This window comes from Amblyomma maculatum, unplaced genomic scaffold, assembly GCF_055883805.1.
Source record: "Amblyomma maculatum isolate TAMU_Amacu unplaced genomic scaffold, ASM5588380v1 scaffold_114, whole genome shotgun sequence".
Classification (NCBI taxonomy): domain Eukaryota; kingdom Metazoa; phylum Arthropoda; class Arachnida; order Ixodida; family Ixodidae; genus Amblyomma; species Amblyomma maculatum.
This window is the reverse complement of record NW_028146839.1, coordinates 54,414-67,255: the sequence shown is the minus strand read 5'-3', so window position 1 is coordinate 67,255 and position 12,842 is coordinate 54,414. Positions and strand designations below refer to the sequence as shown.

Here is a 12,842-nt window from a genome sequence, read left to right as displayed (position 1 = left end):
GCTCTCCGCACTAACCCTGACGGAGCAATGTGTCATTTCATCGAACAATAGAAAGGAATTTTCGTTGGAACGGAGGCGATTTTTAGCTCCCTGTTTCATTGCATACTTCGAGGAAGGGCTCCAGCCGAAGCCAGGCGTAGCTCCGCTTTTCACGTCTCCGAGACTGAGCTTTAGAATAGGGAACCTGCACTGCCTAGGCGGCGCTGCAATTTTTCCACAGCGCGCCTAAAAACTGCTGCTGTTAGCGCTTGGTTCGCGATAAACGACCGACCATATTCTGCAGCATTACGGATACGCGTGTGGCAGATAACGGCCATGCACAGACGCTCTCGATATAGCCCAGTCATCTGAGGCACGCCATACAGGGGTTCGGCAGAGCGTGCAATCTGATCCCTGTAAGCGCATGCAGGTGGCGTGAAAACGCCCCACGGGAGCGCCATAAAGTATTTGCTCTTCTCGCTAGGCTATGTGTTACGGCGCGGCAGTCGATACAGCTAACTTCATTGCAGGTTCATTGCATAGGCGGAACGAAAATAGGGGGACCCTATCCATACGTGCATAGCGTTAGGGGAACACGTGCACTTTCTCTGCTTTTAGAAAAGCGATGATAGCGGTCACTTAACGTTGCGAGCATGCAGCGTCATGATGGGTTAAAAGAAAAACTTGCAGAAGAAATAACTTGATATACATGCTGCTCTGTTTTCATGACATTAATAAACACTAAGTAATTCATTTTAAGTTACTTATAAAGCTCGAATACATGTGCAAAGTAATACATTTTTTTCTTTTGAATTTTTTAAGTGAGTCGAAACAGGCCGAGACTATCCACGCTGGGAACCGCCGCTAGCCGTTTCTTGTGTTCGTCTGTGCAAATCTGTGCGTTTGCATTGCTGCTGCTGTTTACCGTCTTCTGTAAGCACACTTTTTTGTGACTTTCAAACGATGCCCAAGTTTAGGTGATCTCAGGCAGATTTACTTTGCGACCAGCTGCTCTATCTAGACCTCAGCTGGAATGATTTAGAGGACCTCTTTCTTCGGTACCGGGAGCCCGGGCCGCGACGCTATGCTTCGTACAACGGATTTCTGGACGTGGATTGCCTGGACGAAGAGTCGTTTCGGCGGATGTTCCATTTCGACAAGGTGCATTTTGGCGCACCGAAGACCTCGCTACTTGTGCCCGATACCATCCTCAGTAGCCAAGGCATCAAGGTGTCTGGTGAAGAAGCATTGCTCATGGGTCTACATTGGTTGGCATACCCGAATAAGTGGTGGGACTTAGAGCCCATCTTCGGCCGACATTGCTCGGCAATGTTGAGCATTGTGTCCTCTCTATTCTGCCACATTGAGACTACCTTCGGTCATCTTCTGGACCTGAGGAGGCACGATTGGCTGCAACCGGCGGACTTGGTTCGTTTTTCTGAGGTGCGTACACGTCAAGCCAGACTAGTTCCATTCCGCGGCCCAATAAAAAAAAATGTTTTGGCTTCTTTTTGATATCGCAGACAACTGCATAACAGCAGAGAGCGTCTGCTGATGAATAGGTGTTCACCAATTATTACTTTACGAACTTATAGCTCCCACAATAGTCCGAAAGCAATGTTTCGAAATGTTGCATACCAGTGACGGCGCAGAAGCGTTTCTCATGTACCGTCTTATGCACACACACACACAAAAAGGTTCTGCTTTCATTGCAGGCAGTTCTTCGCAGAGGTGCCCCTCTCGCCAACTGTTGGGGGTTTTTGGATAGTACTGACAGACCCATCTGCAGGCCTACTGCAAATCAGAAAATCTATTTTTCTGGACATAAATTACTGTATGTCGTTAAATATCAGGCCATTATGTGTGCAAATGGCATTGTGTGCGACCTGGATGGACCTTACCCTGGGCACAGGCATGATGCTGGTGAGTGAAGCAGATCGAAGTTTTTGACATTATAAATTTATATACACTCAGATGTCAGGTATATCAAAGCTTGCAACAAAATTTTGCATTACTGAGAAAACTATTTTTAAACAGTAACAAAACTTAATGCAATGTTGTATTAGGCAAAGTAAACAAGCCCATGGTATTCATCGCACACCAGTGCACAGTGAAATAACCAAATTGCTAACACGCTTATGATGTACAAATAAAGGAGTGTGCACTTAAAAAAGGGCGTGTTGTACATATTTGGTGCACCAGTCTGTCGCAGACTGCGCTCGCAGGCTGTGAAGACATTCAGCTTTCTTAGCAGCATTGACCTGCAAGTCCCTGTAATGGGTGTAATATATGAATTTTAAACATATACAAAAGGCGGCGGTTGCAGTTGTAGAGAACACAACAGGAAATGCAGGTTCCTTGAAAGTGTCGGCTAAATAACAACTCTAGCAATGCTTCATGACAGGTCTGCATATTACCGTGATAGTGCTAAAGGCCCCATTCCACAGAAAATCTGGCGTCGGTGTTGTTGGCGTTGCGAGTGAAAAAACACAGGCAAGGCTTTTGGCAGGTATTGGCAGTTAACATGGCCATGACTGGGCGTTGGGTTGTGTGATTTCACAAGACCACACATGGGCCAGTTGGCAGGCACTGCCATCTTGGGTTTCACCTTCAAGATAGAAGGGTGAGATCAGATTTCAGCCTTCCAAGAATCCTGAGGTAGACACTCTACTCCTGGGCCACGCAGGCACATTTTTATGGCTTGGCTAAATCTGCAATATTTTTTTTTCAGGGCTAGTGAGTTCATGTTTTCCAAGTGGAATTCTTTTTAGCGTGACGCATAAGGGGGACAAGACATAGCGCCTGTCTTGTCTCCCTTATGTGTTGCACTAAAAAGAATTCCACTTTGAGAAAGCTTGGCTAAAATGGGGATTTATATTTATAGGGCTCCTTGATTTGGCTGCACTTTCTGCAGCCTGGCCCTAGCACTCAGTGGAGTGGCCAAACCGAATGCAAAAGTTCAGAAACGTTAGTCTGCTCTGGGTGTGTGTGTGTCACGATTCCGATAGTTCTAATGAATGCTGTGCATTTGTTCAAAATGATTCATCTCGCTTGTCGGCAGCCATATGGAACTTGTCAATTCCAAAAGTGGTAAGTTTAAAATTTGACTCCACCCTTTCTGTTGCGTTGTGCAGTGGCGCAGGCTGGCCGTCACCGAGTCTTGGACTTAGAATTCAAGGTTATTGAGATTTTTATTGAGGCTGTCCGTTTAACTCGGGCTCACTGCTGATGGGCGGTGGCCACGAAGTGATTGTGACAGCCTGTGGCGGAGACAGACTTAGCAAGTGAAGTCATGGGCTAACTGCACTATGACCTCAGAAACAGCCACTATTGTAAGCAGAGATGCCACTCAAGCTGCCACACGCTGAATGCTCAAGCATTCAGAAAAAAAAGGAATTTTGATCGCCCACAAAAACAGTTGTGATGGCCAGTAAAGTCAAAATTGGACAATATTAACTTATGAGCACATTATCCCGATCATAATTGTGCTTGAAATAATGTGTTGCAACTTTATGCGTCTAGTGGTTATGGTGCACGTGATGGCCTGTCATGGTAAATGGCTGATCTTCTACTTATATGTTCGCATCCCACGAACCACTGCTACATTTCAGCATTCAGATTTCATCATAGCCATTCACTCTGAAGGATGAAACCACTAAAACAAGTGTCATCACTCAGCCATTTGCACTTTTTCATTACATTCTTGTAGTGTCCTACACTTAAAATGCAGAAAATTGGACGCTGGTTGGGGCAGTAGAGATATTGTTCACGCAATTATCTATGGTAATGGCACCTAAATATATGGGTCCCAATCAGCACATATGCATTTTCTTGTTTGTTGTCCAGATGAGTTTCCATATTAATGAGGTATAAATACATTAAAAAGTTTGGCCCCCAGAAAAATTGTCCATAATTCACGTTGTCTGTATTAATGAGGGTTGTATTAACAAAGCACAACTGTAGTGAGTTTGGCCAAATTCAGAAAATATTGAAGTGGTGAAAAATATTTTGTTCACTGTATATTGAAGCTGGTATATAGTTGAATGTATATCACTTAGAGGGCATCGTGCCAGGTTATGCAGATTCCTTTTGTCATTAACAAGACCACACCAGTGCAGATGCAGTACGGCATCTCTCGTAGCCCGAGTTGCTTTGGGACGTTAAACCCGATAGACTGAACCAAACCTAATATTCTTGCTTTCTTATGTGCAGCAGCAGCAGGTGCTACATGTTCATTACTACAGAATAGAAGCCTACTGCAGAATGTTGTCTACTAGGCACCTACATTGGTGACAGGAAACAAGTGTCCTAGCAGATTGTTTTTTTCTCTTGGCTCGAGCTCGCCCAGTGAAAATGAAATCTGTGTACTTTGCTTCAACATTTCCCACATTTGTTGTTCAAACACTGTGATTACTCGGTATTGTTTTGTATTTTGCAGGGATCCTGAGTGACAGTGGACTGTATGTTCGATCTTCACAATCTATGTGGACCCAGCCTATCCCCTGCATTCCCTCCTTATGCGGCCATAGGCAGGTGCTGCACTCAGCCGACAACAACAGCTGTTTAACATTGCCATGAGCACAATTCATCAAGCCGTTGAATGGGGGTTTGGGAAAGCTGCCATTCTGTTTACATTCTTGGATTACAAGAAGAATCAGAAGCTGCTACTTCAAAATGTGCCTGAAATGTATAAGGTGGCAACCATACTTGCCACCTGCCACACGTTTGTATGGCAGCCAAGTCAGTATGTTTTTTGGTTTACGCCCGCCAACTCTGCAGGAGCTACCTGAGCACTCTAAGTTCCATCAGTATATTACATGAAATCTCTTGTTTGCAAACCTGACCGCAAGTGGTTCCTTTTCAATTGGAGCATTACTACTGGAGGGTGTAAGAGCTGTTGGAAGCATACACCGTCAATCCACAAGTTCAACTGTCCACTATTTCAACTAATTGCATGCTCACTAATGTTCCTTGAAATTTTGAGAGAATTTTATCTTCTGATGAGACTGTGTTGAGATTCTTTTCAAAATGTGTTCTGTTGTGCTGTGTGTTTAGTGTGGAGTATACATATGAGTGCTTAGTTTTTTCAACCATTGCCTTGAAATATATTCCGGAAACTGCTGGAAAATCTATGCTGCCTATCTCGCAGTGCATGCTGACAAATTTATTTTGTGTACTCTGCATGGTTCAGGATTTCATTGTGCATCAGCACCATAGGTTACTTCTGTTCCCTGACAGCAGAGAACCTCATGGTGAATGCATTTTCATCATTTGAGCACTGTACCCCTGTAAATGCCACTTGCCGCCACCAGAAAGTTTCTGCCTGCTTTGTATTGGTCTTCGGGCATTCACTGGTTTCATGTCAGCTTGCCTCTAGCACTTGCCAATTTGCAGGTGGTAACATTGTTTGCTAGCGGATTATGCAGCTGCTTGTGCAGTAAATGTATACAACATGCAAATGTATGCGCTGCACAAGCTTCACAAGGCATCAAATTGTGAGCGAGAAGCCATGCGATCGCTAAGTGCCACGTATGTGCACTCTCCGTGTGCACATACGTGAACGATAGGATTTTAATTGACAGTAAAGTAACATCAGCTGGTTGCTCGAGTGACCTAAAACCAATGACAATTCCCCCCCCCTTAAAGAAAAAAGAAAAAGCAACTGTGCCGCTTAACTTCATTGATCGGACAAGAACCAGCATATTCACCATGGTATGGCCAATGGCAGGGAACAAACTTTCCAAGGGCCTTATGTAGGGGGTTTTTCACATCTTTGATTATAGGTACTTCGGTAGCTTGGTCGCTGCGTGCTTGCAGCTTAGAGATCGAAAATTATAGCGGCTGTGAGGTAGCTCATCCGCAGGTGTCTCAGGCACGCTCATATGAGCATGCTGCAGAGCTGAGAAAGTGGCTTGATGAAGTGTGTTTTGAAGGAACAACTTACACAACGCTCTTTTAAAAAAATACTGATTTGGTCTGATTTTGTATTTTTAGCTCGCATAGAGCTCACATAGCTCACAACAAACACAATCCACGTGGCTGTCAGATTGTCATGAGCTCGATCATATTTAGAGTCCGGACTCATTCGAGTAGTTCTGGCTACCTCATATGCAATTTCATCATTGTTGTCCTTATTAATGTAATAAAAATACATGGATACCTTTGGGAGGTGTACATAGTCACACTGTTCATTGTTTGAATGGTCTCCATACTATCCGAGCATATAACTGCATTAAAATGGTTATTTCATCTCGAGGACTTAATTTTATTCTTCCCTATTTACAGCATCCACATTAGCTAGGCATGAGTACATTTGTTTTGCATTCATTTAATAAATATGCATTAGGATGTGTACTTATAGTGAGCCTAATGGTTGGTCCCAGTTCAGGACAGCAAAATATTCTTATCTTGGGTATGAACATAAAGCATTCAGCAAGAATAACTTGTGTCCGCACATGATCATTCACACATTTTGTTTCCATGACCGGTACCACATGACTATGAATCCCTAAACATAGGCCCTGACCGACAGAAGCAGCTGAGCTTGCCAATTATCTTGTTGATCATCTTTTCTGCTGCACAAAGACTGTATGACAAAAAATGTGTGTTGGTGTTTCACTGATGAACACAGTAATTGTGGCATGTGGAAGGAAGCAGTTTGTTGTGCAAAACATGATTTTATGAAATGCACATACAAGGCTGTATGACCAGTGTTTGCAGAAATTACACACAACCCTCATAGCACTAAAGGGTCATTCCTGCATTTAAGGTGCAGAGAGTGTCTATTTGTATGTCATATGAAACACAATCTGCCATTCAGTGAGGTCTTTGCCAGGCTGCATGAACACCTGCACAGGCAGTCTGTTTCCCTTTTCAGTCCTGCTGCCAGTTATTATTGTGTCAGTGTTTCTTGTTGAAATCGGTTAACATTTGGCTGCAGCACACACTGATGTTTGTGAATACATTGAATAGTTCAAGGTAGTAATTTTTTTGGCTAGTGGATGTGGAGAAGCAATATGAAGGGCGTTTGCAACTGTTTACTCAAGACAGAACTGAGCTTCACAGTTAGACTCCGAAACAGTGCACTGAAATGGCACTAATCACCAGTTTGCAGATTTTAATTGTCTTCTTTTGACGCCATCTTAGATACAAGGTTTATGAACACCTGCTGCTGCTTAATGAATATGCGGCACACTTCACTAGGCTCCTGCAGCTTGACTTCCTTTTGGTTTCGTCGTTCTGCAGCTTCCTGGGCCCGTAGCTTCCTTTCCTCGGCCCTGTCTTGCAGGTCCATTTTATGAAGGCGCCGCTGTATGGCAGCTTCTTGAAGACGAAGTTCTCTGTCCTCAGCTCGCTCTTTGCAAGCTGCCTCCCATTCTTTTACATGCTGAAGCAGCTTTTCACGCTCTAAAGTTAGGCTATCGCGTTCGAATGCCAACCGCCTCTCTTCAACGGTCCGCTCTTGTTCTTTTCCTGTCTTCTCAAACTGAAGCCTTTTTTGAAAAAAGGGCAAGTTTTGAGGCTGTCGCCTTTTTATACCTGCATGTAAAAAATGATGTAACGGCATTGATGCTGTTGATGTGTAGTATTTATTCATAAATTAGTCACTGACTACCAACAGTAAACATATCGCAAGTAAGGAATGTAGGAGGATAGCAATAATAGAGTAAGAAGTAACCAAAAAGATAGATGCACGAACAGTCACTATATTCCACAAAATGCATATTGTAACATGCACGAGTATCTTTTCACCCCCACATTTCAACAAGTTTCGCCGTTTCCGTACAGGAAAAGTGTAAACGGCAATGGTGATATGCTGTTTACTACAAAATAATGACAAATGATAGGCACCCCTTTCAAATAACTAACTAGATTGCATCATATTTATGAAACTATAAATAGTTTGTCTACATGATGCGGCCAATCCTCGTTTCTTACAGGTCTACTCAGGTGTTTGCCTCAGGGACCGGTTTTAGGTGCAGTACCATTGAATATTTACATTAAAGATCTCGTAAAAGCTCTTGAAGTGCCTGTGTGTGCCTCAGGGACCGGTTTTAGGTGTCGTACCATTGAATATTTACATAAAAGGTCTCGTAAAAGCTCTTGAAGTGCCTGTGTATGTTACGCTGTTTAGTGACAACAGCATACTTTTTAACTCAAATCAGTTTATGGTTTGTATTGAATGCTAACCTACAACTGCTAGAAAATTGGTGCAACAAATGGGAAATGGTTATTAACTTTGAAAGAACTGTTGCTATCTGCATCAATACTAAAAATTAACCAACTAAAGTTTGCATGCCACATTAATAACAATGTAATTTTAGAGGTAGAAAAATATAAGTACCTCACTGCCACAGTAACTTCCCGGTTGAAATGGACAAATAACAGACATATGCTCCTCTACCCGTAACAAGCTTTGTTTTCTGAAGTCTTGTATGGCCAGTTGTACTAATGTATTAAAGCTGAAGGCATATAACTCCATAATAATACCAAGCCACAAATATGCCTGCATTGGATGAAATTCCTAAACAAAGGATTTTAAAGTAGCCAACAGTGTATGAGTGAAAGGCAAACGTTGGGGATTTGTTTTTTGGTATTGACAGGAATTAGTCTTGTGATGATTTTAGGGATAAACCTATTTGTATTTAATATTCTTTATCCCTAAAACCATCAGACTAATTTGTGTCAATGCCAACCACAAAACAAAAAAAATACACCCAACCTTTGTCTTCAACTCTTAGATTGTTGGCTCCTTTAAATTCTATAATAACAAGCCCCTCATTTCCCCTTCAATCGTCTACACAAGAGATGACGCGCAGACACATGAAAAATTTCAATGGCTTGCGGCTCACCAGAATAGTACTTTGCACGGTTTCTTCTGCCCAGTGTTTACACCAAACAATCCCCTGCGGTGGTTCCATGCAGATATGATGTGTACTGTAGTCAACTTGCCTCACCTTTGAGGTTCAGGCTGAGCATCTGCTGCAGTGGCTTGCTATCCGAGAGCTAGCTGCAGGGAGTTGGAAACTGGAGCTCAGTGGGCCATCTGCAGCTGTGTCGTTCCTTGTTGCTGGCGCATCTTGTGAATCTTGGCTATAGTACATGTTTTTGAATAAGTCTACTGCTGCTTATGGCTCATCAGACGAGTCCCCTAAAAAATGGTGGTATACAGACTTAGCAACGCTTCCCTATTGAGCTGTCAGTATGCAATTTTTCATCTTGCAAGATGATTTTCCTTATATACCACACTTTGTGATGCTGATGTGGTCTGTGCTGTTGGAAGATGTATAAAGCATTGTAATGAACAAGATACAGCAAAATGTTACTTTTGTTTTTCAATAAACGGTAAAAGTACAATGTGTAACCTGAATTCAGAATGGTTTAGCACTGCTAACTGTATATACTTCAATTCACTCACCATTCAAAAATGCAAAAGGCATAGGTAAAAAAACAGCTATTTTTTTGCTTAAAGTTTGCATTAGGAAACACTGGCTTTTGGTACGGCTCTCCGACAAGACTCGCGTGTATGGATGTCCTATAGCAATTCATGTCCTCGCGGCGCGCGTTTGCCACGAATGCGTTTTCCGCTGAACATGTCAGGTCTGCTGTCAGATATCTGCGTCCAGGGCTGCAGTGTAGGCTGTGGCAGCTGCATCCCTGGCCAATCCCGCGGAGTTCCGCTCCGCAGCCGGTGTGGGCGCGGGCAGTGGACGGGCACAGGCAATCTTTCTGGTAGCTGCCGTTTTTACTATATGGCCGTGTTCTTTGGTGATACAGATTTCTTGTAGCAGCTTCTCCTTTTCATCATACTGCTCTTCTTTGCCTGACCTGCACGTGTAAACACCATCCTTATGCACTGCTGTCAGCTCGCGATCATAAATGCAAAGCTCACATCACGAAGGAAAAATTATGCAAGGTTGGAAGAAAAGGATGGAAGCAGTACTTACTTGCGCAGGTTGGCCCGGTTGTTGTGTTGAAATTGCCCCAGCAGCAGATCACATCGTTCGCGTATTGCGCGCGGTGTAAATTGTTTATTTCAGAGCAGCGCCTTAGGTTGTAAGCAAAACGGACCATCGACACGAATCTTCGAAGGGGTTTACTGCTGACTTCACGTAGCATATACAGGTCATCAGTGATTGTGAACCGCAACCGCAAAGCCGCAGCCACCTTCGCTGCCGCCATGTCAAACACTGCTCGACCACTCGACTCTTCACATCCTTCCTTTGTTTGTGCTTTAACAACTTCCGTTTCCTGACGTTTTCGTGACAACAGCAGAGACTCTTCTCGTTAAGGCTCTCCACGGCAAGTGCCGAGGAGCGGTCTCAACAAAACGAGCATTTCATCGTTTAATCTTTACGGTCAAGGCAGGCCGAAACAAAGCTAAATTAAGCTGCTTGGTTTATTTACGATACATACAGCTTACAGGAGCGAATCCATGGCGAATGCGATATGAAGCGAGAGGCCTCCGCTTCGACGGACGCCGTCATGTTGCGCGACCCTATCCGGCGAAAGGGTCCATGCTATTTCGTCGAGATAGGGTGACCGTCGTCCGCTAAATCAAAAACCAAAGGGTATGCTTGGGTTCTGCGCATGCGCACTCGCGCCCCGCAATTACCTTTCCCCCTAACCGATAGTCTGCGTCGTTATGGTACAGTGGCTTGTTATGGAAGTGTCGCTATCTCACGTGACCTCGAGTCATCTGATTGATCAAAACGCTGGAACCGGGTGTTGCCACTGCGGATCCGGAAGAGGTGTCAACATCGTGTTTCGGCGTTTCCACCAATCAGCTGACTCGAGGTCAGGGAGATAGCGACACTTTCGATAAGGACGCAAATTCGGAATACGGGCCTAAGTTTTACAAAGTCTTTACCGCATAATGTTTCACTATCAGATTTAGCAGGCGGCAGCTGTGGTAACCCTGTGCTGCGGAGCCGCCATGACGTTGGGCGGTTGGAAACTAAAACCACACAAAATGTTTCCGAAGCTCCTGCGCCGGTCTACCGGCCTCTTGCCTTCGCCGCACCTCTCATTTGCCAGACAGTTGAAACGCCTTGCTGCGCCGTGCAATCAGAGCTCGGATTTCGCCGATGCAGTTTTATGATTCATCGTAGGCCTTCTTTCCCTCTTTCTCCCTCCCTGGTGTTGCGCTGTGCGTGCCATGGTTGCCAGTAAAGCTGCTATGACGTCACGCAAATACATTCTTTAAAGGAGGCATTGGCTCAGCATGCGTGTGAATGAGCTCCTGTGAATGAGCCAGCATCCTCAAGGTGAAGAGCAGAACGCAGTCAGCCACGCAGTGTTTTACGCCCCCAAAGTGAGCCTGCCGCTCCAGACCTCTCGACTGCCGGGCCCGTATTGCAGTATTGCGAGCTGTTGTTGTTGTGGCTGAAAAAAGGAAAAAAATGCACGGGTCTGCTACTGGCTCTGTAGCTGAGCCACCCCGCTGCCTCGTGCAGGCAGAAGAGATAAAGTAGAGAAGACAGAAAAAGAAGAGGGAGAGAAAGACTCGCGCTGCAACAGCCGTCGTCCACTACCGAAGCGGTGGCGGTTGCAATGACGGCCTACAACAGATAAAAATTTGGCCCCCGCCGCATGCGGCAGTTACCTACCTGTCCCAGCCCCATCAGGGCCAGGAGCAGCCACCCTTCATCACCTCACCTCCCCCCACTAGATGCAACAAGTAACCAACAGTAGCATCCGTGCTTTTGCATTACTCCAATGCAGATTCTTTAGTGCTTTTTTTCAGCCCTAGAGGGTTGTCTCTTTTATTCATTTTCATGGGATCGATGCTCGAGGGATGTACACAAGGGTGACGTGGACTTAGCAGGGAACGCGGTGGCTCCCAAGTCTCCTAGCGTTCGAATAGACACAAAATGGAATTCTACGGGACAGGGGCGGGGCCCCGTTTTGTGGGTGCTGTGGGTTAAGATGTCCGACCCCCTCACACAATGTTCCATGTTTGGAACCTGTGAGGCATTTGTATAAATAAATACTGTGTCTGAGTACCCGGGTTCGAATCCGACCACCTGCGAAACGAAGAGGCGTCCGGTTGCTGTGCGATGTCAGTGCATGTTAAAGATCTCCAGGTGATCGAAATTACTCCGGAGCCTTCCACTAAGGCTCCTCTTTCCATTTTCACTCCCACCTTCCTTCCTTCTCTTACAGCGCGGTTTAGGTACCCACAGAAGCAAGTGTGACATACAGCGCCTTTCTCTCCCTGGGAACCAATAACATACGCGACTAGACGCCCGCAGTTCCATGACCGCTCACTGTATCTGAAGGGGAACAGCTCGTCTGCCTATACTTTACGGGTTTAGAAGAGATGCTTCTAGAAATTGTCGGGCTAGTTGCTTTATTATTCGATGCATTAAAAAGCTGCACTATCGAGACAAGGACGAAGGAAAAGCGAGATACAATGTTGTTAGCCTGCGTTTGTGTCCGCCCTGCCTTTCCTTATTCCCTGTCTCGTAGCGCAGCTTTTGTAGCATGAGCTACACTACGCGGGCTGGAAGGAGTTTTGCGCGGCCTCTGCGCCGACCAAGCTGAGCATGCGCGAGAGCCATGCTACATCACAGGGGCACTGCTGCAGCCGCCGCCGCCGCAACCCCAGCGGAGGAAAAGCATTGATTGATTGAAAAACTTCTATTCAAGTGCAGAAAAGGCGATGAGGAGTTGATCATGGGTGGCTTCCTCTGTTCAGGATGCCAAGGAAAGTTGCTGTGGCGCTGGCCTGGCAAATCAGTCCTCGCTGAACCGCCAGGTCGGAGCTGAACAGTTTTCCTGCTCGTCCTCAGGGATGAATGTTGTGATGTGCGGGGCTTTGTGTCCCTTTGATCCCGCGGTGACATGGTAAGTAGTAGGGG

The 12,842-nt window shown here is 45.2% G+C and overlaps 1 pseudogene; it reads left to right on the top strand.

The window, feature by feature from the left end:
* The first annotated feature begins 987 nt into the window (after nt 1-987).
* Nucleotides 988-7,390, top strand: LOC146170641 (uncharacterized; annotated as a pseudogene).
* The last annotated feature ends 5,452 nt before the right edge of the window (nt 7,391-12,842 follow it).